The sequence below is a fragment of the Manis pentadactyla genome, chromosome 7, assembly GCF_030020395.1.
Source record: "Manis pentadactyla isolate mManPen7 chromosome 7, mManPen7.hap1, whole genome shotgun sequence".
In the NCBI taxonomy this organism is placed as follows: domain Eukaryota; kingdom Metazoa; phylum Chordata; class Mammalia; order Pholidota; family Manidae; genus Manis; species Manis pentadactyla.
In genome coordinates this window covers 45,270,475-45,296,631 of record NC_080025.1, presented here as the reverse complement: position 1 = coordinate 45,296,631, position 26,157 = coordinate 45,270,475, and the positions used below count along the sequence as shown (strand labels likewise).

Below are 26,157 nucleotides of genomic sequence, written 5' to 3'. Positions count from 1 at the left end.
CAAGTTGACAAGCTCCACAAAGTAGCACACAACAGATACAGAACACGAAATAAAAGCCAACCACAGAACCAGTCCAAGAGGCTAACAACCACATAAAGCCATTATAAAAAGAGAAGAGGAAAACTGCAGAAAAAAAATGAAAGAATTAATTCAGAACCACATCCCAGCCCCGAAGAAAGACCTGAGTTTCCAGCTTGACAGGACCTTCGATGTAACCCTCTAACCATGCAAATCTCCTTTCAGACCCCTAGGTATTTGGCCAGTTTTATCTTTTGGAAGCCATCTCTCATGGCAATAGATGCAGACCCTCTAACATGGTACATCTTCAAGGGATTTCCAAACAAAGACAGAAGAAACTATCCTCAATCTTACAGACAAAAACAAAAACAAAAAGACACACTGAGGTTTCAAAAGAATCAAGAATTAGATCAGCTTCATTCTCAGCCCCATTCTGCCTAAAGACAATGGCAGCCTTCGAATTTTTGAGGGAAAGCTATCTCCAATGGAGAAGTGTATGCTTGGACAAACTATTATCTGTGAGGTAGAATAAGAACATTTTTCAGACACACAAGGTCTCAAAATATTTGAATGTTCATCTTGTTTGGAGGCTATTATGGGATGTTCTCCATCCAATTGTGGGAAGACACCAGGAAAGAGGAGTCATGAGATGGAATAGAAAGCACAAGGCGACCTCAGGTTGACGGAGAAGGAAGGTTCTGGATGGCAGCTGAGGAGGGAGACCTGAAGGGCAGCCAGGCCCCACGAAGGCACGTGAGAGATGGCTTCCAAAAGATAAAACTGGTTGAATACCTAGGGGTCCGTAAGGAGATTTGCATGGCTGTGTCTGTCTGGAGTGGGGTGGTGTACAGAGTGATAAAGTATATAAGCTACTCAACAAATGCAAAAGCAACTCCAGGAGACACAGAGGAGAGACAGGAAGGTGATCACATACACTATATGGCTCAGCCGTGAGCGGCACTTAGGGGCTGTGCCAATAGGATCAGTGGTGCGAGCTGGTCCAGCCAGTCTCACCAGAAGGGATGATGGGACACTGGAGTGCAAGCGTAGGATGGACATGCGACAGAGGGCCAATTCCTCCCTTCCAAGCAGGGAAGTCAAAGAATCATATGAGAAACTTGGGGGGCAGGGGTGGAAGCAGGAGGCAAGGAACAGCAATGTATTATCTAGACATCTCCTTAGAAATGTGGAGGTAAATACAGAAAAAAATCAAATGATAAGCTTGATTACTTCTGGGGAATCATTTGACTCTCCATGCACATACATCACTCTGATTAAAAAATCAAACTAAATTTAAAAACAGTCTGCCCTGGGTATTATGGGATGAGAAAGCCAGATGGCCCTTCAGGTGGACAGAACTTGTATGCAGGCAGGCCACGGTGCCACCTGAGGAAGGCAGGGCTCTGAGGGAGGCTGCCTTGGTCCACTGATGCCCTGCCAACCCCAGTGGGCAGAGAAAGGCCCAACCAGGCCTACAGTTAAAAGACGATGCAATTGGAAGCACAAAGCCCCATCCCATCTTGCCTATACCCCAAGGCTCATTGCACCCCTAGGGAGCTGCAGGCCATGGGCCCTTACTCTCATTTCTCCAGACACATCCTAGGGTTTTCCATGAGATCCATACAATTCTTCAGAAGAGAGAAGGAGGCATTCTAGAAAAAGCAACGTGGAGGCTGTCAGGTAACACACCAGAGCCTGTGCTGGGCCATATAGAGCCCCAAGTGGGTGCTGGACATCACCCAGCTCACCTTCCCACCTGATGGAAGAAGTCCAAGCAGGGTCCAGATTTACAGCAAGGCGTTGTCCTTAAGCCAAAGGACACCTCCTATGTACACGAGGGTATGGTACACCCTTCTGAATTTATACTTTTCTCAGTACACAGAGCTGTTTGGTCACTATGAGTTTCTTGAGCAGGAAATCCTAAAATTATTACAGGAGCATCTCAGAGTTACTGTGGTTTCAGTTCTAAAACACCATAATAAAGCAAGTATCACAATAAAGAGAGTCAAATGAATTTTGGGGGGTCTCTGGTACATATAAAATTTATGTTTACACTACCCTGTGGTCTGTTAAATGTGCAATAGCATGTCTAAAAAACATGGACACCTAATTAAAAAATACTTTATTGCTAAAAGATGCTAACCATCAACCGAGCTTTCAGTGCACTTTCATTGATCACAGATCACAACAAACACAATACTGACAAAGTCTGAAATATTGTGGGAATGACCAAAATATAACACAGTGACACAAAGTAAGCAGATGCTGTTGGAAAAAGGACACTGATAGAGTTGCTTGAAACAGGGTTGCCACCAACCTTCAATCTGTGAATTACACAGTATCGCAAATCACAGCAAAGGGCGGTGCAACAGAAGTGAGGCAGCATGCCTGTAACCACGGGTATGTGCTATGGTAAAGGGAGTTCTCCACTCAGAAGAGGCTGGATGAAGCCACTACCCAGACACTCCCAGGGGGTGAAAGCTAAAAGGACAAGTAAGTAAGCCAAAGACCCAGCAGAGCAGCGGAGCGAACACTTGCAGGGTCTCTCATACTGAGAGGCTCTCCCATAGGATCCAGGCAGCCTGTGGTTAGTGGCCCTGGAAGTTCCTCACTGCCAGCTCCCCCAGGACAGGATGAAAGAAAGCCCCCACAGAGCTCCCAGGAGTGGCACAGGATGGCTCTCAGATGGGGCCATCACGCAGTCTGCCGAGCAGTTCTATCTAAAGTGAAACGCTGAGGCTCTCAGCTGCCACGCATGCTTCTAGCTGTGGTAGCAACAATAATGTGCTGTTGAAGCCAATGTGCACCAAAATCTTCCTATGCCAGGTATCCCAGGAGACCATGTTACTGGGCAAGATTGCGGCCGCTGGTGCCCAGTCCCACAGACCCAGCTTGAACACCTGGCCAGGATTTCAGGGAGATGCAGGGCAGCCCACAGCATGGCAATGGCTCAGCATACTGCCACATGCCAGGGGCACAGTCAGTCCATCTGGACGAGCAGCCTATGCTCACTTCAATCCCAGCTGGGTTAAGTATCTCTGAAGACTTAACACCAACCACCATCAGGGTCCACCTGATGATAGATGCCACCTAGCTGGCCATGCATGAGACAAGAGGTCCCTCTGCAAAGGCTGTAGCCCGTCTGAGCTTGCACAACTCGGCAGTCTTTGTATCTCTGGCTCCTGGTCTCAAGGGACCAATTTTTGATGCCTTCAATGCACCATCATCTTCTTTAAATGGTTTGCAGCCAGGTGACACCTACATTCCACCATCTGTCTTCACTCTAAAAATCCTACCTGTGAAAAGCTCAAATTGTCCCACTACACGGAGGCAAGGAGTCCTTGGATTCTTGTGTGGTCTAACCCAGGCTCAAAGCACAAAACTACAAAAAACAGAGTCCTCTTTCCAGCAGATCTTGCAGATTAAGAGGAAGCATGACAATCAGGCACACAGGCTGCTAGAAACAAGGCTGAGTGTGCACAGAAGCAGTTTCTGAGCTCTCACTAAGTGCCACAGTTCACACAACTCCAGAGGCTTCCTGCCTTCCAACAGCCCTTCAAGGTAAGCACACCTCTGACTCTCATTTTACCAAGAAACTTGGTTAACTTGTTCAGGCTTGCTGAGCTTGTAAATGGTACCACCAGGAGTCAAACTGAGGTGGCATGCCTCATGCAACTGTCAGGACTGGCCACTGCCCTGGGCAAAGCAAGAGCAGAGAACTTCCTCCCCGACACCTATTCCCACAGTAGATGCTAAAACACATGGCCCACTATGGCTGGTCCAGCCCAAGTAAGAAGACCTTCAAATTAAGGATCTAAACGGTCAAGAAAAAAATCCCCCAAATCCATACGTAAACTGGAGGGTTGAGAAACTGGAATAATATTCTAGTTCTCCCAGTGGCACTCAATCATGATGACCCAACTACATCCCACACATTCCAAGCAAAGGATCCAAAAGAGGCTCTGACATAAGGCGCAGGGAAGTTATTGCCACCTTGACATCCCCCCCTTTCTTGAATGGGCAAAAAGCAAGACTTCTGTCACCTCAAGCTGATCTCTGCCACCACACAGAAAGGGAGGTATAGCCCAAAAGGAGGAAGTCAGAACCAGTCATTTCTTCCTGAGATGACCTTTGATAACCCTGGGACATGGCTCTTTTGGTTACCACCTGAAAAGACAGTCACAGTATTTTTCCTTCTATCATCAAAGAAGAGCTGTCAGCCCTTCTGAGAGCTGGCAGTTCTAAGCTTCGCCTGCTTTCATCTCCTTACAGTTAACTGGCCCCATGATCACCAGGCACACAGACAAAAGCCCATTCCTCAGACATCAGTTAAGAAGCCCCTTCCCTCAGGGAGGTCAGTCAAGGCAAAGGTGTCCCAGCCGGAAGACAGAAACAGTGCCCCAGAAGTGTGCAGCAAAAAAAAAAAAACAACACAAAATGAAATAGCAGCCAGTGTATGAACGGATCAGATCAGTCACACACACACTAGTGTGTGGACCTTTTAAAAGGCAGATCTCCAAAATGCCTATTTGCCAAGCCTCGTCCACCGAATAGCCTGGCTATCTTAATGTCTCCCTAATCTTCCATACATCCACAGGTAAGCAAAGAATACACTAAGATAGGCTAAAAAGCAATCTCCACTAACAGAAAAAGTTTTATTTAAATGTTGAGCATATGACTGGTTAGTTAAATGGAAGACATGACAAATATTTTCTCCTCACAAGCCCATGCAGTTACCTACTGGTTCACAGCCTGATTAGACAGAAACAGGATTGGGCCACAAACTAAATGCACAGGCTTCCTTCCCACAGAACAGGGCAGCCGGCCCTGCCATGAGCTCCCATCTGACAGGCAGGCCGGCCAACCCGAGACATGAGCTCAAATACACCCTAGCGTTGTGTTTTCCTTCCCCTGCAGTTAAGAGGTGTACAGGAAACAGGTTCTTTAAATTATGCCACCTTTAAAGTATTAGGTTTTATCAGACAAGCCAGAATTTCTACAGCTCTAAGATGATGCTGAGGGCCCAACACATGATTTATTTGTTCAAGCAGCTTGGTGTCTATACATTGTAAAGTCTCAGACCAGACGCATCATCAAAATCAACAGTTCTGTGCTAGCTCTTAGATTATGACTTGGCTCCTCTCTCACGCTGAAGCCCAACGGCACACACAGTCCGTCACTTTGGGCCAGAGCTGTCCTGGGTTCCAACCCTGGTGGCCAACACCATACAAAGTCCAGGACAAGCAGTTGGCATGAATCTGCCCAGCTCTGGGTTCCTGGTCCACAAACAAAAGGCATTCTGCCCAGCCCAACACTTCCCCAAAAGCGGGCAATATGCCAAAGTTAACTTTAGGGGTACACAGCTTTTATTAAAGCACTGTTTAAATTTCAATAAACCTAACTACCATATCAAACTCATGACTTCTTGCATATCAAAGTTTCCTCCCAAAATAAAATACGTAAGTGAGAATAAAAAGTTAAGTGGACAAAAGAAAATATTGCTAATGGCCCAGCCATATGGCTGAAATCTGGAAGGCTGAAAGCCACCAGAATGGTAACAGAGCCTCCTAATTCTCCAGGTGTGTGACTGGCAGGGGGACCCTCTTCTGGGTATTTTGCTTTCAGAGACAGATGTACTTGTCAGAAGCATAAAACACACAGGACTGAAAAAATCCAAAGCTTAGGCTATGGTGACAGCTCTGTCATTTAACCTGCGTATTAACCTCTTGAGCTTTGCTTTCCATACCTGTAAAACGGAGATCAGGAGCTTTAGAGGATTAAAAGCAACAAGGCCTTGAGCATATCTCGTAAACTGTGAAATGCTACAGAAGTAGCAGTCCGACACTTCTCAGTCACACAAGCAAGGCTTGCTGGGTGTGTAATTCCCTCTGTCCTCAGATTCCCTCCCTGTAATCTGGGGATTGGCTTGTGTGGCCCTTCTCTTTCAAGTGTTCCTAATAAAACTGAAATATTATATGCACTAATTCTAGAGTTTTATTTTTTACAGAAAAACCTAGTCATCTACAATCATTCCTGGAAACACATGCTTTTACTTAATAAAATACTCCCCTAAAAGACACTTCACCATCGCCCTAACTCAATTTCTTCTGCTACAGAAACCTAGATTCTACCTATTTTTCCTCTTGGAAAGAAAAAGGTCAGCTCTTCTGAAAGATTACCAGCTTTGTGCTGTAAACCGTAGTCAACGCCTGTTGCTAGCAGCACTACCAACATGTGTTCTTAGTAAAACTGAGCGAAACGTAAATAGAGCACCATTCCTGAAACAGGGGCTCCAAACGGCTGAATCAGCATTTTCAGAAACAAAGTGTTCTGGGCCTGGTCTCATAAACAGCAGCAAAGAGAAAGTTGTGCAATAACGCGTATTTACTCACGAGCGCTACTTGTTTTGGTCTTTTCTTTGCATCTCTTGAATGAAACTGGGTACAACGTTTCCAAGAAAGCATTCTTTGGAATGCATCAGCACGATCCAGGACACCTGTGGCTCCCGGACATCACCAACGTTCCGGTCAAAGCAAGCGACAAAAAGTTTGAGTTTCTTCCAATCCCCAAAACAGACGAATACAATAAAAAGTAGAGAATACCCTAATTTCCATAATGCACATGCTCCAGGGCTGTCGTCAAGCAGGCGTTTGCAGAGGCAATCAGCAAAGGCGGAGAGTTGCATCAGAAATTTCCTTCTGCGAACGGTCCGACTGTTATCACATTTCCACGGCTGGCGGGTGGCTGATCCGCGAGCCCTCCAACTTGGTGTTAGGCCCCAGAGGCGGATAACGGGGTCACTCACAGGACCAAAAGGGACGGATCCGAGGCTGGGCTGCGCTCAGCGAGGGAGTGCCCAGCCCTACTGCCCAGCCGCGGGCGTGCGCCCCGGGGCTGCGGGGACGCCTGCTCCGCCCCCACCGGCGGGCGCCCCGGGGAGCGCGGTCTTGGCCCTGACTGCCAGGCGGGCGCAGCCCTCAGCCCGGCTCAGCCCAGCCCGCCCGCGGGCGGCCGGCGTCGGGCAGGATGGCTCAGGAAGGCACCGCCCGGCTCCCCGCGGTCGGAAACGGGAAACGCGGCGCGAAGAGCCCGGCCCGCCCGCCGCGCTCGCAGCCCGGTCCCGCCGCGCGCCGGCCTCGGCCCCGGGCGCCGCAGCCCCCAGCCCGGAGGCGACGCCCTTCCGCCCGCCGCGCCCCAGCGGCGCCCGGAGTCCCGGCCCAGGCGGCCAGCGCAGACAATGACGGCGCGGGGACCGCCCGCCGCCGCCGCCGGGCCCGGCCGCGCCGACCACAAAGTAACTTGCCGCCGAGCTCCCCGCCAACTCCGTACCTGCCGCGGCGCCGCACCCGGCCGCCTCCGCGCGGCCGCCGGAGACCCTCGGCGCGGCCGGGGCGGGCGCGGGTCCCCGAGGGGCGAGGGCGGCCCGCGCGCAGCGGCCCAGGGACTGTGCGGAAACTTTGAGCTCCGCGCGGGTGTCCGCGGCCTCCGAGCGCCGAACCCGCCGCCCGCGAACCGCTGCCGTCCCTTCCTGCCTCCTCCCAGCCTCCCCACTCCCTGAATGGGCTTTAAACCCGCCCGGCCCCGCCCGCCTCCGCCGCCTCCGCCTCCTCCCCCGGCCGCTTTTCCTGCTCCTCCTCCCGCCGCCGCCTTCGCCGCCGTCAGCCCCACAGGCCGGACCGCGGGGCTGCCTGGGCGCGGGGCGTGGCGGGCGGCGAGGGGGGCGCAAGGCGTGGCTCGGGGCCGCAAGGCGTGGCGCTTAGGGGCGCAGGGCGCGGCGCGCGGGCAGTGGGAGGAGCAGGGGGCGTGGCGCGCAGGGAGCTCTGGGGTGGCGCGAGGCCAGGCCGAGCCGGACAGCAGCAGCTCGGCGCTAGCGAGCGAGCTAGTGCGACGCAGGCGCCCGAACCCCTCGTCCTGCCCCCTAGAACCCCGGACGCAGGCCTCCGGCAACAGCGCCGGCTCCAAGCACTGTGTAGACAAATCATTTATCCCCCGACACAGCAGAAGGACCAGTCGCAGGAGCTACGGCTGCCCGGGCTGTCGGGCCGGCGCTCCGGCCCAAGAAAGGGGAGCCAGGTTTGCAGCGTCTGCTCACAGTCAGCCAGGTCTGGGCTTCACGTCCCTAAGCCTCAGTTTCCTCATCTGCGTGTGAGCACAGGAATGTGGGCGGAGTGGGAGGCCCTACACAGTTTCTTAATGCGCCATCAATGGGTTGATCTTTGAAATGGGCTCATGAGCCCTCCTGAGAGTGATGTCCTGGGGTTAAATGAGTTCATGCCTGTAACAAGAAGTGACTGGATTGAAGGAACTCCTGAATTAATGGAAACCATTGTCATTAATTGATTATTAATGTCTCTATCAAATCAAAATTATTATACAAATAGGATAATAACAATAATTAAATCTCTCTCTGGGTCTTGATGTTATAAAAACAGCTAGAGTAATAACTTACCTTTATTGAACAAGCATTTTGTGCCAAACATCATTAATGCTCTGGTCCTCTGAGATTGCTACTGGGAGATGCCCACTGTACAGACAAGGAAATCCAACCTCCCAGAGGTTAAATAGCTTGGAAGGTCAAGTAGCTAGTAACTGCAGAATAAGGCTTGTGCCAAAACACTTTATGGCACTTTTTATAGCTCCTGCTTTTCCCACCTTTGGATGGACATACTGATGAAAGGTCATCCTTTCCCATAACTAAAATAGGCCTCTGCTACAGAAGACCTTGAAAATGTCTACCCATTGGTCCAAGCTCGGAAAACCATGAGATGAAAAATCTAGAGAGATTCCTGAGAGGAAGAAGACAAGGACTCCTGTTGTAAACAAAGAATGAAGAGAAAACTAAATTGACCTGTGCCAGTCAAACAGCCTGATAGGCAGAGGGCTTTTAAAGATGTTTGAAAAGCACCTGTATACAGATACATTATTTTCTGAATCATCTGTACATAAGTTTCATACACTGCCCATTACCCCTATATACTTGAATATGTAGGGATATTATCTTACATAACCACAGATGGTTACCAAATTCATAAGTTTATATTGATAAAATATGGGGTATGCAATCTAGACCCATATTCCAACTTTGCTCGTTGATCCACTAATGTCCTTTACAGTATTTCTTTCCCATCCATCACAAGACCCAGGTTAAGGTCAGGCATCAAATGTAGCTGTGAAAAGCAGATGGTTTTCAGACACTGCTACTTACTGAGAAAGATCAGAATAAATGTCCTCAAGTGTTTGCATGGTGACATCGATCCCCAGAGTTCCTAGGACAGGCCTTCATTCCCCACATTTCCCAGCTCTTCATAGACATCCGTGCATGCCTCTCCCTTCTCGGACAGGGCCAATTCAGTACCACTTTATGATCCAAGTTTATGTACTTGTCACTCTTGTGGCCCTAGAAGCTGCAGCTGTCCCCTGTGCCATGATCTGTGGGCAGACTGCAGCTTAGTGCCTTCCCAGCTACAGATTTCAAATGCTGCTGAGCATGTGCTCCCTTAGAAGGATGGAAGCCTTGAAGTGTGTAAATTACACTGGAGCAGCCAGCCTGCTGTGGGGGAGGCAGTGTGGCATTGTATTCAAGAGCATCACCAAGGGAAAACTATACTGCTGCAATTAGGTGTCAGGACAGGAAAGGGGATTTTGTGATAGGAATTCAATGATCCAAACATGTGCTAGAAGGCTCCTTCAACTGAAAGCAGAGAATCTGATGGACTCCCATTACAATTGGTAATGAATTGATTAATGTCTGTCTCTGTTGACTGTGAGCAGATGACAAGGGTAAGCCAGTGCCGTTCACTGGTGTCATCCCAGCAGGGGGAGTGCCTAGCATCGAGCAGGCACTCAGTGAAATAAGTCCTCACTGGCAAATCACAGCATGCAAATGAATTTATTAACAGACCAAATGAATGTAGTAAATAAATGATACACCCCAGGACCTGGGCACCCTCTCAAACATCGCCAGCAGTCTTGGCAAACGAAAAGAGAACAGGGGGAAAGGAACTCTGACAGTGAAAGGCCCTAGCCAGAGGTGGCTGTCATATCTACTAACATGGGGCAAGGTCAGTCACATGGCTGCTGTGCCCAGGGGACATGGGCCTGGCAGGCTGAGCTGGAAACCAGTGGTCAGCAGCACTAAGGACTGCCCACCCACCCATCCTTACCTTGGGGTAGGGAGTGACTGGCAGTCACAATACAAACATAATGCCTGCCTCAGAACCCCTGAGGCACCTCTGCCACTGCAGACCTCCAGCTCACCCCCACCCTACAAAGTTCACTTCTCCAGATCAGTCTGCATTTTGAACACACTGCCCCATGATATCCACTCCCACACCAGTATTCTTTGAATCCTCTAAGCAAGATAAATATAGGCTCCCCCACTCCTGGCATGAAGAAGGAGCCTGGCAGCCTTCAGGAAAGGCTTCCCCTTTGTGGCAATGCCCCAGTGGACTCCTGGAGGATCCAAGACACAAGCAAGATTTAGTTTGCCTTCAGGAAAAATCACATTTTGTGGAGTTTTGGAAAGGCAAACAGTTATGCAGCCAACAAGGTGGGTGAAGATACAGATGCTTTTCATCATCCAGAAGGTTCCTTCTCCCATTCCTGGTAGCCTCTGATCTGCTCTCTGTGCTCATGGTTCTGCCTTTTCAAGATTGTCATTGAATGGAATCACACAGTTTGTAGACTTTTATGTCTGGCTTTTCTCACTTTGCATAATGTATTTGAGTTTCGTCTATGTTAGTCCATGAATCAATAGCTTGTCCTTTTTAATGCTGATTACTATCCAAGCATGCATGTACACAATTTGTTCATCCCCTCACATTGGCCCAGTTTGGGGCCATTATAAATAAAACTGCTACACAGATTTTTCTGGGAATGTAAGTTTTCATTTCTCTTGGGTAAGTAACTAGAAGTGAGATTGCTGAGTCACATGAAATGTGTTTAATTTCTAAGAAACTGCCAAACTATTTTCAAAGTGACTATACCATTTGCATCTGTACCAAAAATGTACGAGTGTTCCCACTGTTGTGCATCTAGTTCAACACTTGCTATTGTCAGTTTTTGTTTATTTTAACCATGCCAGTTGGTGTGTGGTGGTATCTCATTCTGATTTTAACATGTGTTTTCCTTATGGCAAATAATGCTGAGCCCTTTTTCATGGGTTTACTTGCAATGCAGCTACATACTTTTCTGAAGTATAAATCTTTGGCCCTTTTTTTTTTTTTATTGTACTGTTTGTTTTCCTATCTTTGAGTTCTGAGAGTTCTTTACATATTCTGGATACCAGTACTTTAGCAGACATGTGTTTTGCAAATATATTCTTCCAGTCTTTCTTATTTTTTTAACAGCATTTTTCAAATAGAAGTTTTTTATTTTGTAGGTTAAAAATCATCACTTTATCCTTCTGTGGTTTGTTTTTTCATCTCTTCTAAGAAATTGTTGCCTAATCCAAGACTGAAACAATTTTTTTCTAAAAGTTTTATAGTTTTAGGCTCCTACATTAGATCTATAATCCCAATTTGAGTTAGTTTTTGTAGACTTTGCCTTTTTTTGCTTTGCACCCAGTGGAACAATCAGACCATCCAAGCTGTGTTACTGAAAACTTGGTCTGGCTTCAATGTGGAGCCAGGAGACCAGCTGGGGAGCTTCTGCTGGTGGGGATGATATAAAGAGAAAAGAGAAGAGGTTCTAAACATTGGAGGTGGGTGGTCAAGGGCTCCATGGTGGACTGGAGATTCTTGGCAGAGTGGTAGAGAGGCTGGGGTTGGAGAGCAGAGGCTCCCCTGGTGGAAACACAGGAAGGTCTCAAACAGGCAACCTAGACACATAAATGCACTGGCCAAAACATTTTTTGTTGTTTTTCAGTGGGGGAAGGTGGGTAGCCTATACCATGCTTAAGACTTTTCAATAAGGGTTAAACGTTTCAACCTTTCCCATAAAACCACAGTCGTGGCTTCCCTTGAAAAACTCAGCATGTCTGCCAACATGGGCCCCCTGAGCCCGTCTGCAGCAGTCCCCTGAAGGTGTGGGGCATGCAGTGAACGCGGGCAGGACCCTGTCAGCCCGGAGGCCAGCACTCGCCACGGAAGAAAGTGGAGAGCCTCAGGGTCTCAGAGCTGCCTCGGAGCCTCACTCAGGTGTCGCAGCTGTGGGTTCTGAGAAAGCCCCAGTGCACTCCTGTAAGGTTCAGTCATGTGCCCTCTGGTGGCTCTGGGCTTCGATGAGACCACAGAGGCTGTGGACAGTGGGTTTGGTACTGGCACAAAGGGAGGGAGGGCTCAGGGGCAGCTCAGGGCTACTCTGCTCGCCTGCCACGGGGCCGGAGCAGACGACCTCATCACTGAGCAGCAGAGAGTCCCCAGAGCCTTGCCCCGGCACTCTCTCCAGCATGTTTCCATCTCAGGTGAAAGAATGCTGTGCCCATTAGGATGCTTCAGGCTGCAGGGCACAGAGTGGGGTGGCCAGCATCCTCCAGGACCCAGGCACTCTGCACCCTCTGCTTGGTCACCCTCTGGTGCTGGCTTTGCCTGACAGTTGTCCCCATCGGAGAAGAGGTCATGGACCAGCTGTAGCTTCAGCGTCAGCTCCCCTCACAGCTACGTCCAAAGGCAAAAAGGAGACATTTCTCCTCCCTTGCCTCATTCTAGAAGGCTCTTGTCACAGCTCAGTGGCCAGAATATGGTCTCGGGCCTAAGCCTGGGCAAGGAAGCTAGCAGCAAGGAAGGTGAGAAAGCGAGCATCTGGCACTTTCAGCCTCCCTACTGGGGAACAGGTTCTACCAGCAAAAAAAAAGGCTCAGGGAGGGTGGCTGGTAAATGGACAACAAATAGTCTTTGGCCAAAAGGTAGTGGCCTTCCTGGCAGTGAAGAACCAAGGACCCCACCTTCTCTAAAGTAGCATCTGAAGTGAAATACAGTCTGGCAGTTAGGGTCTGAGAGGTGACACACAATTCTAAATCCCAAGTTATCCAAACCTAGTCATGCCTCTAGCACAAGTTCCTTTTCAGGCACTTGGAAAAAAGTCAAGTCAGCTGCTTACCTCAATTAGAAGTTAATTAACCACTAATATCATACAAACTTTACTCAAGGAAATATATTTCTAGCCCAGTACACTCAATTTTAATAACCAAAGTTCCAGAGCTAATAGGAGAGTCCAAAATAAGAACAATATGATTTAATTTGTAAAATTTACTTAGATCCACTGAAGATTTGGTATTAGCATAACTTCCACGGTGTGTGAGAAGGTGAGTGAGTGACTGTTTTTAAGGCAACGTCATAAAGTTAGGGTTTAAATTGCTAAAACAAGAAACCACTTGAGTTAGTCAGCATACATTTTTTAAGAGGACTCGTCAGCTTGCCAGTGGTATGAGACTACACAGAAAAAACACAGCCAGTCCTGGAAGATGCACTTGACAGAGGGTCCTGCAGCTGGCCCCCACAGTGACAAGACAGGTTGCCATGTGGAGAGTGACTGAGTAGTGTTTGCATCCATCCTGCGGCCCAGCACTTCCATTTGACAACACGAATGTTTTGATTGCACAGAAGAGAATTCTGTTTTATAAGAATGTGTAGAATCTTTCTCCTTTACTCGTAACCCAAGGTCATGATTATTTAGAGCTCATGCTGTTTAAAGGTTGAGTGAGTGTATAGGACAGCTTTTTCCTGGAAATCTTTCGTCGTTGTCTTCCCCTTACTTTTATGTTATCTTCTCTTTCTTTTCCTCCTTCATCCTCAAAACAAGTTGCATTGTGTAAGCAACTGCCTTACATACAGCTTGATACAGCTATGTGATTCATACGTGATATCACACACATTATTAAGGCCCTTTATACACATATTTCAGTTAATCTGGCAATAAATTTTGAGGTGATATTATTGTCTCAATCTTACAGTCCAGGAAGCCAACTCAGGGAAGCTTCATGACCAAACTTCTTTAACCAGCAAACAACAGGGCTGGGATTGAAGCCACATGTATCTGACCCAGCCCCACCTTCTCCCACTGTTCCGAGCTACCTCTACTGCCATTTCTTCTCATTTTATTACTTTCTGTGTAACCAGTTTTTAAATGTATGACCTAATAGGTTTTCTTTTGTGAAAAATGCTGCAATTAGATTTCATCACCATAAACATCTCCCTCTTAGGAAAGGGGCTCTCATTTGTTTTACAATCCTGAAGTGTGGTGTCATTTCTATTTAAGCGTGTATCCCTGAATCCAGTGTGAGGCAAGATATTAGATACTTTATTTATTTGAGTTAGGCATTTTAATCTGCCCCTCCACTTCCACCCTGCTTTCAGGGAGTTTGAGGACTTGGCCAGGATGCTAGCTTGGGAATTCTGCCCATCTGGAGACCAGAGACACCTAGGGTGGGCAGGCCCAGGAATCAGCGGTGGGAGGAACCATCCCTGCAGAGGATGAAACTGGGTCAGAGCCAGAGCAGCCAAGCAGTATATCCAGAAAGTCCCCAAGTGGTAGGAGTCTTGCAATGGGTGACCCTTCTGGTGGTGAGGTGCCAGGTAACATCCGAACATCCATCACAGGCAAGTGGGTGGGGTAGCAGCAAGGTGCAGTCATGGCTGGAAGCCCAGGGCAGGTACTCCGTGCCTGAGCAAGGACCAGACAGGGCTTTGGTCCCGCAGGAAGTGGATCAGGAGGTCCATATTTGTACACAGTAAAAGGGAGGCACACCACAGCCAGAACTGGGACGCAGGTCTGCACAGGACCAGAGCAGCTCACTCCTTCAGGGAATCTTCAAGGGAGGAGAGGAGGAATATGGGCAGGAAGTGGATAGACTCTGGAAGTCTGTACTAGGTGCATCAGTGGGCTAGTGGCCTCAGAGTCAGCTTTGAGTTTCAAACACCATGTTCACTTAAACCTATTAAAGGCATCCTGTCTCTGAGTGCCCCGAGAAGTTAAAGGGGGTGAGAAGGCCATTCCAATGATCAAGGGGCAGTTTTACAAAGGCTCCAGAAGGGGCCCCTTGTAGGAGCAAAGTGCCCCAGGGCACCCCTCATAGTGAGAGCTATACAGATACCAGCTACTAGACTGCCAAGGGCCCCAAGAGTCCAGAGAGACCCTGGGGCTCCAGAGAGCAGTTGGCAAGGGTGGCAGTCAGGAATTGCTCCCTGCGAGTGCCCGCCTCTACATGTCACACAGCGGTCTCCTCTCACAGGGGCCATGGGGACCTTCGGAAGAAGGGATTGCCACCCGGTGAGGCAGCTGACACAGCAGCAGATGGAGAGGTGTGTTGGTGCTCCATACGCTGTTCAGGTCAACAGCTTGTGCTTTGGACACAGGCATCTAGGTTCCAATTCTAACTTTGCTTCTGATTTGTTGTGTGATTTTGGATAAATTACACAGTGTCTTTAAACTCAGTGTTCTCAACGATGAAGTCGCAATTCTAATTCTTACCTCCTGGGATGGTTTCAGTAGATTTTTACATTTTAAAACATTTTACCTAATTTTAGAGTTTGGACATTCCATTGCAGCATAATAAATCACCCCAAAGGTATAAAACAAACACCATTTTATTATGTTTGCAGACCTTTGAGCCAGTAATTCAGACATAGCGCAGCAGGGCTGGCTGGCCTGTCTCCTCCCCACTGTAGTCCCAGGCCTGTGCAGTGGTGTGGCGCTCAGTCTCAGAGTGGGTATGGGAACCAACTGGCGCACAGACAAGTGTGCCAAGGACAGTTCAACAGGGTCTCCGAGAGGAGTTCCCTTTCTCTTGCGGGACATGGGCTGTGAAAGGGAAAACATGGTGCTCCCCACTGGCCATTTCCCAGCTCCATGGGGGCAACTGGGAACAAGGCTGGCCCAGGACCCCCAGGTAGAGCAGTGGAGGGAACACAGGCCTGTGAAGTCACCCCAGAGCATCCAACCCTCGTCTCTAAGCCCTAAAAGCTAATACATGTCCCCACTGCACAGTTTTTTGGCTGCTGTCATTTTTCCTTGGCTGAAAGCATCTCAACTAATATAGTTGTTCACTAAGATGGTGCATGGAAAACACCCCATAAAAAGGAGCAGCATCATGGGTCCCCTTTCTGCACAGAAGCCTGGGCCCTTTCTGACATCACAACACAAGTCACTCTAAACATGCAGGAATAAGGGAGAGCTTTGTGATCATGGGCTCCAGTGTTTTCCAGGGAGTGAGCTTCCCTACCAGGCACAGTGCAGAAGGAGGCCTGCACACCCACAGTGACACTGGCCAGGGGTCATCCTCCACTGAGACTGAGCTGGCACCCTGCCCTCCGGTTCCCATTGGAAACTCCAGCCTGCAACAGAGCCTGGTGTTTTAGAAAACACATTTGCTGTTCTGCCATGTTCTATTTGTATTGTCTTGGGAAAATACATATATATGTGCACAATAGCAGTTTGCTTTGGGGACTTATTAGGGAATAAGGTCACCCACATGCTTGCTGACATATTCATTATATGTTTCAGAGAATCTGCCCAACACTTGATGCTAAAATGTCCTCACTGAGTGCAAAAGACACCTATTCAGGGCCCCTACTCAACCTGAGAGTTGGGATTGTTACCAAATACCCATGGGAGGGGCTTTCAGGATTGATGTGTCCATTTCAGCAACCTGGGAGGTAATTATTCTGCCAGAAAAGCTGCTGAGAATGTCTGTCCTGGTAGAGAGCACATATTTGAGCACAACACGGCTCTCACTTGCCAAGGGTCCTGGAGCAGGTCATCCAACCATGCGGAGCCTCGGGGTCCTCGGGCATAATGCAGCAGTCACCTACTATGGGATGAACTTGATTAGTAATGTGTCTACAGTGCCCTGCAAGGTGCTCCCCAGGGCAAGGGCTGAGTCAGTGGGTTTGTTGTGACCGTCGCTGTGGGGGATCTTAGTAATGCTGGGACCAGCCATGCCCAGAGAGTGTGCTGCTCTGTGTGTGCTGTGACACTTGCTCTGCCCCTTTGCTCCATCTGAAACATGGAAGTGAGAGCACCTGGGCTACAGCTGGTGTCTGAGGACTATCACCAGTAAGTCCTGGGATCCTCACAGCCTCTGGGACCCCCATTTTTGGGGCTCTTCTTTCCAGAATGAGGACTGACCTGGAAGGAGCAGTCACCGCTTTCCTCTCAGGGGAAGAAGAGACTCAGAAGAACAGCCTGGTGAAGTAGATGACAGTGTCTGAGGTCCTTATCTACCGCTGAGGATGGGACAGCCTGCCCCAGCCCCACGCTGTGTATTGACAGGTCGTTTGAAGGGCGAGGCAGGGCTGCTTGCAAGGTGAGCTTTGAGCTGGGCCCTCTAGGCCATCCTTCCTGGAGGGGGTGCGTGCCCATGTACCCCACTGCCACAGTCAACCAGCTCAGAGGCAGACAGAGCGGGGAGGGCCTGGACTTTGATAGATATACCGTCATCCCCCATTATCCATGGTTTTGCTTTCTGAGGTTCAGCTGCCCACGGATGACTGTGGTCTGAGAGCAGATGATCATTCTTCTGACATAAAGTCAGGAGGCCAATAGTAGCCTAACTGCACAGCACCTCCATCACTCTCCTCACTTTATTTCATCCCGTGGGCATTTACCACCTCACATCATCTCAAAAGGGTAAGTGCAGTATGTGAAGATATTTAGAAAGACCACATTCACACAACTTTTATTAAAGTATGTTATTATAATTGTTCTATTTTATTATTAATTACTGTTGTTAATCTCTTACTGTGCCTAATTCATAAACTTTATCATAGGCACATATGTGTAGGGAAAAACAGCATATATACCATACTAACCACAGTTTCAGGTATCCACTGGGGGTCTTGGAACATATCTCCCACTGATAAGGGGGACCACTGTGTACTGAAGAAAGAAGAGGAGAGAGCAATGTCACATGACACTGAGCATCTCTTTTTATAGCCACTTGTGAAAAAATGCTTTCATTTCATTTAAATTTCCCTTTTATTCACAAGTTTACAGGAGTTAAAAATACTTAAAATGCCAACTATTTATATAACCTTTGGCTTGTCCCAATAATTACCGTGTGCATGTTCTCATCTCCAACATGCTGGGAAGGAGTTTTGAGTTCTGTTTTCCTCTGAGCTGCCTGCAGGCACCCTTCTCCATAGATCACACCTCCCCAGACACATCTTGTTGGGCATTTGAGCCGTGTCCAATTTTTTTGCTGCTATGAATAGCACCACAATAGACACCCTTGGGCAAGTTGCTTTTTAAAAAAGTTCCTTTACATATCTCATTAGAACACTGCTATTAGCTTTCCTTTCTTTTATGAGTGTCAGGGAAGAAAAGGTTTGCCCAAATCACCATAGACAAAGGCTGTCACATGGGAATACCCCCGATAACAGGAGGCGGAGGCAACTCTAGGCAAAGGATCCTGAGCCGTGCTTGACCCCCTGGTTTCTCTATGCCCCTCCTGCATGCTGGCACCTTCCCTTTTGCCTTCTCTGTCCCCCATAACCAGCATTCTTCAGGACACTGCTGCTCCTTCAGCACCAACAGCCAGTTACCCGACAGTTTCCATTTCCATTGCCAACAGGCTCCGTCTTGGATTCCATAGTTCGTATTCCACAGAGCTATGTCGTTAGCCTAACTCAAATTTCACACAAGGCTGGGCCTCATAGGGAGGGCATGTGATGGAGCAGGGATTCAGGAAAGGAGCCAAGTTCAGTTTAACTTTGTCTCTAAATGGAATGTCACAGACCATTCGCAAAACTTAGCAACTAGTAACACCACCATATTACTGGCCTATGATTTTCTGGGCCGCTGATTTGGATGGGCCCAGGAGGCACTCCTGCTAGCCTTGCCTGGGCTTGCTCCTGAGCTGCAGTCAGAGGCCAGGCAGCAGGGGGCTGCCAGAGACTCTGAGGTCTAGGGGCCCATGGCTGGGACAGCCTGCCTGTGCTCCATGGGATTTTGTCCCCCAGTGGGTTCTCCCTGGCTTCAGTATACGTTGTCTCTGAGCAGGCAGAAGGGACAGGCCCCAAAGCACAAGGGCTTTGCAGCTTCCAGGCCCCAAAGGACAAGGCTTTTTTCAGTTAAGCCAAGTGCCAAGTCCAGTGTCAGCTTGAGAAAGTGACACCCAAACCCATGTGATTGGATGTGGCATCCCATAAGTAACCTGGAAAATTCAAAAGAGATCTTTCCTACTACTTTAAAAGTGTCTCATTTTCTAATCTGGTCACTGTGAATATCTTTTCATTAAACTTTATAATGATGTCATCAATAGCATGATCATATTGCATGTTTTTGATGCTTCTGTTAAATGTTAATTTAACAAAATTATTATAAAATAATAAAAAAATAATATATTAAATGTTAATATGTTAAGTATAAACATTGAAAATACACCACAAATTTTGTAATCCTGCTTTAGCACTTATTTTTTCATCTGTATATACCAGAGAGTGGCCCCCAAACCTCAGATCTTCATCCAGTCATAGGTCATCCATGAGTGGGCTGCTCCAGGTAAGGCAGAGTCAGCTTGGAGGTAGATATTAGCATGCAGGACTAATTGGAGGTGTCCCTGGGAACACCTGTGCAAGGGGAGGGGCTGCAGGGAGGCCCAGTGGCCCCTGGGAGCTTGGAGCTGGGTGGCCAGAGTGACCACCCCTCCATATCCGTCAGCCAGCAGCTACAGCTGCCCCAGCAAGAGGGCCTGAACTTGTGGCGGCTGGGGCGGGGGGCACTTATCAGCCTGCGTGGGCTTTGTGGAGGGCCTCTGGAGGGCGCTGTCTCGCTGCTGAGAGGAGCCCCCCAGTCATGCCGCTGATCAAACCAGCTGGGGCTCAGCATGCAGGAGGGCTGGGACTGGGAGATGTGCACAAACCCTCAGCAAAGCCGGCCACCCGCACCAGGCCTGCGCCCGGCAGTGTCCCCCAGAGAGAGTGGGGCCTGCCGGGCATGCCTGGCAGGACTTGTCCTGTCCAGGCTCTAACGCTGGTGAGGTTAATGCATTCCCCACCTCTCCTACATAAGAATGCACTGAGTTTACCTGTGGCAGGCATTCCTCTGGGGGCTTAAATGCAGCTCATTTATCAGCTGCCTCTGGCTATTGGGTGGCCACTCCTCAGAACGGATCCTGGGGGTGCAACTCACTTTCATGATCCATGAACCACCGTCCTCCCTTGTCCAGGGCCTCCTGTCCTCGATCTCTCACATGCCAATGTGAACAGCCTCAGAGCTCGCTCTAAATGGGGTGCCTCCAAGGAATGTGGGCTTCATGACACCATCAGGTCCCCCTCCACCCAGCCCACTGTCTCCCTCAAACCACTGTCACCCCTCCAGCACACAGTCTCCCAGCACACTGTTCCCCCAGCCCACTGTCCCCCAGCCCACTGTCCCCCTGACCCGCTGTACCCGCCACTCCCTGCCTCCAACTCTCTCCACAGCCAAAGCACAGAAAAGCAGGACAGCAGAGAAGGGAGAGAGGGAGGGAGAGGAGATGGGGAGGGGAGAGGACAGAAGAACAGGTTGTCTGGTGTCCCAGGCAGCTGTCCTTCACTCAACCGGTAGTTCTGCCAGAGTCACAGCCCCCTTTCCAAGGAGTCCCTGGTGACTGCAGGTCAGCAAATTGCCTCAGCTCAACTGTCTACCTGACATTTCTGCTTGTGTGCTCCATAGCCAAGTCAAGCTCAGCACGTCCAGTGTGAACTCAAGGTTACAAGCTGGGGGACCCCGCTGCTCCCCTTTCTCCTCATCAGTGGTAGCATCGCTGCCACCCAGACCCCTGGGCAGCACAGAGTGACCTGACCACGGCTGTGCTGAACTGCTCAGCTGTATGGTCTCCAGACCAACAGCATCTACACCCCCTGCAAATGGGTTAGAAATGCAGATTCTGGGCCATGCAAGCTGATGAAATCACACATTCGTGAGGATTAGCCGTCCATGTTCTGACCAAGCCTGGCGTGCTGGCCTTGGAGACCATTGGCTTAGAGACTGGAAGCCTCAGGAGTCAATCTGCACCCTCCGGGGCCTCCTGAGCCCACAGCTTCCATGCCCTTCAGGTTTACAGTTACGTTTGTTTCATGTGCATCCCCCCACACGTCAGTCATGGGCTCCATGATTCGCTCCCACCCACTATTTCCTACCAGCACCCACCATGTCTGGGATGGAGCAGGGCTAATGCTCTTTTTACTGAAGTGAACTGCTGCCATGACACTGATTCACATGACTAACCGTGTCAGTGATGTCCCCGTATGTGTGAACAGTGGGGCCACTTTCCAGGGCCCCTGTTTGTTATCTCTGCAGCCACTGATGATGACAGGTGTCAATCGCTCTCCAAGTGAAGGGGCCTCGTGGAGAGCATCTCCCTACAGCACTTCCACCTCCTGTCTGCTCCCATGCATTTCTTGGGACAGCCTGTTGATCAAAATTGCCTTTGATATTTGTTTAAAACACACTTACACCAATTTAAAAAAGGTCCTGGCCCTAGTGGAAATGGCTCCACGTGGCAGTGGCTCACCGAACTGGGACCACACCTGTGACACTGGCCCCTCACATCCACCTGGGGATGCCCAGCTCTGCAGAAAAGGCAGGAGGCAGGGTGGCAAGTGGAAAATGGCTGAGTGGAAATATGTGTGAATTAGCTGTGACTAGATCTACTTGAAATTTCTCAATATTTTTCTTATTTCAGTGTCACACCAACTCATTTAATCAACAAACTTACTGCACACAGACTTGGGCTCTAATTTATGTGATGACAAGCCAAGGGCACTATAAGAAGCTATAAGATACTCCTCTCCCCTGCCATAGCTGGTTGGACTAAGAGCAGTCACCTTACCCACGGTAGCCAGTCAGGGGCTAGTGGGTGACCAATGACATGGCCTGGCATGGCACAGAGCACATCCCTCCAGTCCTTGCCTTAGAGCATCTGCTTGGGAGACATGAAGAGACTGATCAAGTTTACAGTGCGGGTGTCGGGTCAAACAATGACACAAGGTCATATGTGATTAAGCAGTGGAAACCAAGTGACGGAGAGAAGAAAGTGGAGATTTGCCGAAAGGCCTTCATGGAATGGCATGCATGGGAGGGAAGAAGGGAGGGAGGGAAGGACAGTGGGTCAGTTTGGGTCCACAACTTTGCTCCTTTTCCTGAGGTGCACTTGGGGAGCCTGTGTTCTTTGCAACAAATGGAAGTTGTGTTAATCCAGGATCTGGTACTCAAGCTGAACACCACAGGTAATTCTGAGTAACAGATATTTTATTGCCGTTTGTAGGAAAGCCAACACCACAGCCTGGAGTCAAATCTTACTTCTTTCTAGCTGGGTCAATCCTCAATGAGTTATTTAACTTCTCTAAAACCAGAGCCTGCCACACTGTGAGGAACAAAGGCCCAGTAAACAAGTCCTGGCCCCTCCTGCTAAGCTACAGTCTTCCGGATGGTATCCGCAGGTCCATCCCATTTTAACCGGACAGTTCTTAGTTGCCTGGATTCATTGAGACAGAATGCCAGAAAGCACTTTATCAAGTGCAACGAGCTGCCTAAATCAGCTGTTTGCAAAGTGGGATTCCTGAACTAGCAGGAGCAGCACAGCTGGGGAGCTAGGCCCTACCCCAGGCTGCTGACCAGGAAGGGTGTGGGAGTCTGACAGAGGGTCTCCCTGGATGTTAAAAGGAGCTGCATGTTTTGTTTTGTGGGACTAAGTTGTCTGCATCACATTTCACCAATTGGCTTGATAGTAAAAATGACTTGGGGCAATTGTTAGAAATAGTCTTGATTCCCACCTCAACTTCAGAGCTAGGCTCCACATGGGAGATGCAAGGGAATTGTGAAAAGATAACCATGTGAATAAAAATGCAGCCACAACGAGCTAACTTCTAGTGAACTGCTAGGGCCAGATGGCCTGTCCATGCCTAGCAGAGGATGCTCACAGCTTTTGACCCTGAGCCCACACCCTCAGGTGACCAGGCGCCACTTGTCCTTCCCGAAATGGGGCATAGAGCTGTCTTGAGCTAGAGAAGGAAACAGGTGAGCTTAAATGTCCACCTGCAGCCTTGGAGCTACTTACTGCCAAGTTCCAGGGCCTTTGGGGTGGAACTCAGCACCCCCAAAAAAGAGAAGTGCTGGTTCCTCCTGTTCCGCTACCCCACACACAAAGGGAGCCCCCACTCTGGTCGCCTGCCAGGGAATCCTCCCTTTCCCACAGTTAACCCTCTGCCTGGAGGACAGATACAGTCACATAACTTCACAGTGGCTCTGCATGGTTCACAAAAAGATGGGCAAAGTTGTCCACCAAATAGCTCTCAACTCCCATGATGCCGAGCACCCTCAAAGCCTTGACTGTCATTCTAGCGTGACATGCCTGGGACCTGGCAGCACATAGGTGGGGGGCCCAGCCCTGCTGGATGCTCTCTCAGGCTGCTCACTGCCACCGAGTTCCTGGGGTGCAGGCACCAGGCCAAGTGCTTCCCTCTCACCCACAAGACCTATTAGCAAAGTCTAAAAGTTGCTCTGACATCACTGGTGAGTCCTGAAGTCATGCTGGCCATTGCTGCAGACCGTATGTCAAAGGAACCGAGTTCTAACAGCAAGAACGCTTCAATGCTGCCATGCCTCAGTGTTTAGAGGGTACTGTTCTGTCCTCTATCAGCTGAGAACAGCCACATTGATTCCAATCTTTATTATAGGAGTCATATGAGAGGCTTGTGGAAATGAAAATTCTGATCCAGTAGGCTTGAGGTAGCACTTGAGATTCTGCATTTCTAAAATGCTTTGTGGTGTGGTGTTGAGTAGTTTTGCCAAAAAAATTGCCACCCCTAATTTGTAAGAGAAAAACATGGAGGTTCAAAGTGTTCATTGACTTTCCCATGATCTCTTCAAAGCTCTGTAGACACCAGGATTTGAAACTAGTTCCCCAAGTCCAAGTGCAAAGATCCCCCCACAAGAAGCCATGGGAATGAGCTAACACTGAACCACTTTACATACAAAGAACCTTCCCTCAGTGGGCTCTGCTCCCCACCAGCCCTCCTTATCTGTCATATCTGTAACTTATCTGTATGTTATAAACCCCATAAGACACCTGCATTTGTTTTGATTTAAACAGTCAATTACCTTTTGAAGATAATTTTTGAAGATACTTCTTTAAAACCAGAAAAAAAGGTCTTTTATATTTACACATATGTTTATATCTGACAGTCGGCATACCTAGTGTAGGGACAGATCTCCATTGGCATCCTTTTCCTTTGTCTGAAGGAAAGACAATTTTTTGCTCTGTAAATCTGTGGGCGGTGAGTGCTTTCAAAGCTTTTTCATATCTGGAAGTTTCTATTTGCCTTTCTTTATTTTTTCCTTTACCCCCCTTCCCCCATTTGCCTTTATTTTTGAAAGATGTTTTCACTGGACATGGAGAAATCTACAGAGATTTTTTGGTTTTATTTTCGTTTTTGATTTTGAAGTTGTTGTTCTAGGTTCTAGCCTGCATGTTGCTTTTTTTAAATTAAAAAATATTTTATGTATGATGATATGCATGTTGAAGGTGTACAATATGTTGATGTGAATACATTTATATATTCTGATTGCCATGGTAGCAATAGGCAGCACCTCTATCAGGTCACATAATTATCATTTCTTTTTGTGGTGGGGAAATTAAGATCTGGTCTCTTAGCAAGTGTGACTATTAAAGTACAATATTGTTGTCTATATTCTCTGTCCCATGTGTTAGATCTCCAGGACATATTTACCTACTCATTGCAATTTTTTTTCCCTTAAGTAGCATGTCTCCTATTCCTCCTCTTCCCAGCCCCTGGGAACCACCATTCTCCTCTCTGTTTTTAGGAGTTTGGCTTTTTAAACTTCCACATTCAAGTTAGCTCATACAGTATTTGTCTTTCTCTGAGTTACTCTGTGTTTCTCCTAAGAAGTCTATAGTCTGCTTTGCTTCCCTGTGATTCATCCTTTCTTCTCTTGCTATGTCTAAGATTTTTCTTTATCAGGGGTTTTAATTTTAATTTAAATGCCAGTGCCTAACTGTCATTTTCTTCACCTTTCTTGTGATTGGGGTCCTTTGAGGTTCTTGGGTCTGTGGTTTTATCATTTTCACCAGATTTAGAAAAACCTTCAGCCCCTTTTTCTTCAACTATTCCCAGGCCCAGTCAGTCTTCCCAGCATTTGCACCTGTCACCCAGGTGCTCAGGAGCTTTGGGGCTGCTTGTGTGTACCACATAAGCCACAGGCAGCCAGGAGGAACCCCCCGAGCTCACCCATCTCCTTTCAGAGAAGTCCAGCCTTTCCCAGACATCCACCCCTACAAGCACATCCCCTACACCTTCAAGCACACCAATAGCACCAATGTGTCGGGGCTCCAGCAGGCTGGCTGGACAACTATGAAACCTGCTCTGTTACCCTGTGAGGTTCCATCTACACAAAGCTGAGGATGGGAGCCTGGGGTCTGATCTAACTCACATGCTCCAAGTCTTTCCACCAGGCAACAGGAAAGGGGCTCTGCCATACCTGTCTCTCTGCCTTCTTTCTCTCCTCAGGCTGTAAGTCATAGGCAGAGGGTGGTCTCTATAAGAAGCCCTTGATCTAAAATGCCCTTCCTTACTTCTCCTCCTCCTCCTTCTGTTACACCAGTTAATACAATTTTATTAATTTCTACTTAATCATTTTGCAATAAGCCCAGAGTTAAAGTTGCCAAAATCATATAAAGAATCCCCATATACTTTTCACTCAGCTTCCACAAATCTTATAGAACCACAGGCCATTTATCAAAATCATGAAATGAAACTAACATTGATTCAGTACTGCTAACTAATCTACAACCCGATCTACATTCAAAATGGGTCCCACTAATATCCCTTCCCTGGTCCAGGGTGCAATCCCAGATCACACCTCACATTTATTTGTCATCTTTCCTAGACCCTGAGACTCACTTTGTTGCCCCTGACCTTGATCCTTTTGCAGAGCACTGGTCAATTATTTCCTAGAATGTCCTTCATTGGGGTTTGTCTGTGTTTCCTTCTGATTAAGTTTCTTCCTTCTGCTTAAGATGCCAAGGCCCCCCTGCTCTGTTTGCTCCTGTGCTACTCACGGGGGAGGTGTCCACACAAGGTTTTTGGGATGTGGCTGGTGAGACACATCAAAAGGCGCAGGCTGGAGGACCTGGGAGTGTCACTGAGGCAGGCCCAGTGGAGGGTCCAGGCCCTGCAGTGAATGGCCTGTCCATGTTAC

At 48.6% G+C, this 26,157-nt stretch overlaps 1 protein-coding gene and 1 long non-coding RNA gene across 7 annotated transcripts in view; one reads left to right on the top strand and one right to left on the bottom strand.

Moving 5' to 3' along the window:
- Positions 1–7,584, bottom strand: part of GRB10 (growth factor receptor bound protein 10) — a 182,297-nt gene extending 174,713 nt beyond the window's left edge. For 3 of the 6 annotated variants that reach the window (XM_057505322.1, XM_036918811.2, XM_057505325.1), the window contains exon 1: positions 6,411–6,578. The gene's annotated coding sequence lies outside the window, so the exon portion shown is untranslated. Of the gene's footprint in view, positions 1–6,410; positions 6,579–7,347 lie in introns of those variants that run through there. The other 3 variants (XM_057505328.1, XM_057505321.1, XM_057505323.1) reach the window with 3 other exon arrangements.
- Positions 1–26,157, top strand: part of LOC130684459 (uncharacterized) — a 260,615-nt gene that overhangs the window by 159,793 nt on the left and 74,665 nt on the right. The gene's annotated exons all lie outside the window — the stretch shown is intronic.